The following is a 2124-nucleotide window of genomic DNA, read 5'->3' as shown; positions in this document are numbered from 1 at the left end:
TAGCCTTCCAGAATTCCTTGGCTTCCAGAATTCCTTTGCTTAATCTTTTTTTCTTCTTTTGAAAATTGAACAAACCTGAATAAACCGTAGTCATATAATTTCCTAATGCTTCACTTAAATAGATTTATGAGACATATTTTTATTCCACTGTACAAACTGGATGATATGAACATACAGTATAATCATTGAAGAGAATCTAGAGATCATCTAGTCCAACTCCATCTTTACAGGGAAACACTTCTCCTAACATCTCAATGTTTCTCTTTATGTCAGAGGAACTCAATTAATATAACCCCTGGATTCTCTTTACTCATTCCAGGATCATTTATTTGATTAGTAAATTTGGAAGAATAATTGCAGTTTATGCAATTCATTATGTGTTTACTGTAACATTTCAGAATTTCGCATTCTTTCATATGGAAAACAAGAAAAACAAAGGGAATAGATGAAACTCATAGGCTGTGTTAAGTACAAATAGTGAAGCTACCAACCTATATGGCATGTTTAAACCAGATAAAATAAATGGAACCCATGTGGGTTGAACACAAAGAAGGATGAAACAAATGAGAGTGCTACGTACAGAAGGAAAGGAATGGAACGACGGAGTAAACATTAAATATTAATAAAGCACACGTCATGCCACAGCCAGATTGACAACAATATCATCCCCAAATTAGCCACCCATTCATGACACCAAGCCTGGCCCCAAGTACATGCTGATGCAGAAATTCAGAAATAAAGCATGGCTACTCAGCAGGTCGTTGATGGCTAGAACTGTGGGCGGGTATACTTGCCTCTGCATTTCTCCATTAGAGCAAGTGTGTGTTGGCTCAAGGCACCATCCACCTGTTGGGTGCGTTTGTTCCATCTCAACCCTCGTCTTTGTCACCACACTGCTAGGGAAGGCAGATACAGCACAGAGAAATAGGACAAATGAACAGTACGTAATCCAGGATTCAGCTGTGTGGTCCTTCTGACTCCACCATATCTTACCTGGTCTCTTTACTCTTTCTTGCTGTATGTTTTAAACTTGGTGCAATAAATTATGTAATTTACCATCTTAATATAATCCATAAGACTTTTGATTCTGTTTCCTCTGGGATAGCTTGCCTGATAATGTACTTGGAGGCTACCTTTGCAGCAAGGTAAAAATTCCCCCATGAGAGGTAGCTCACTCAGCCATGCCCTCTTACTATGGGATTGAGGTGCTCAGAACAGGCATCCAGTCTATGGTTCCCCAGGAGTAAGCCCTTCTGCTGCAGAGGAGGCCTGCTCGACTTGCCCTCTGATGTTGCCTGTGATAGAATAGGGAAGTCTATCTAATCCTGGACCATTTGGTTCTCACAAGAGGCTGGGTTCCGCATGTTAACCTTTATAGATAATAAAAGTAACCTTAAGATCTCCCACCTGTTACTACTTGATTTTGTTTCTCAATTTCTTCAGCACCTGGGTGCAAAAGAGGGCTTCTGTTTATTGGACCCTCTCAGACTCCCCAGCCCTCCTCACCTTACAGTCGGGGTAACTGAGGAACAGGGAGTCCATGGAACATTTAGGTTGGCCCTGCTACCAGGGTGAGTGTAGTAGAATTCTCAGTTCCAAATACTGAGGTATGGGCCCTGGGTGGTCCCCTCTATCCATCAGCTGTGTTTCATATGCACTCTTTAAAATTGGGAACTTGGTGGTCTTTCCTGTTACTTTAGCCTCTGGATATGAAGATTTTTGCCCAGAATGTCTAAAAGAGTCATTATCTCCTTCATTCTACCTGTGTGCCCAAGACCAACCACAGTCTGAAACCCATGCATCCCTGTCCAGACATATGGAGGTGTGTTTCTCATTAGCCCTTAGGGCTGATTCTACCTATATGAATCCTAGCTCTGAGTTAGTACTTAGACTGAATCCAACTGTGTCTCCATTTCCTTGGTAGCTGACAATGAAACCCTTTGATATTATACTGTTGTTATACCCTCCTTTGACCCTTCTCTCAGGTCAGCTTCATGCTTGGACTGTACCACTTCACTTGTCATTTTTAAATATGTGGCCTCCTCCATCAGGCTACTTTCTTTCTTTTTTTTTAATATTTATTTTTTTATACAGCAGGTTCTTATTAGTCATCAATTTTATACA

Source organism: Hyperoodon ampullatus, assembly GCF_949752795.1.
Source record: "Hyperoodon ampullatus genome assembly, chromosome: 13".
In the NCBI taxonomy this organism is placed as follows: Eukaryota; Metazoa; Chordata; class Mammalia; order Artiodactyla; family Ziphiidae; genus Hyperoodon; species Hyperoodon ampullatus.
Note: the sequence above shows the minus strand (reverse complement) of the source record.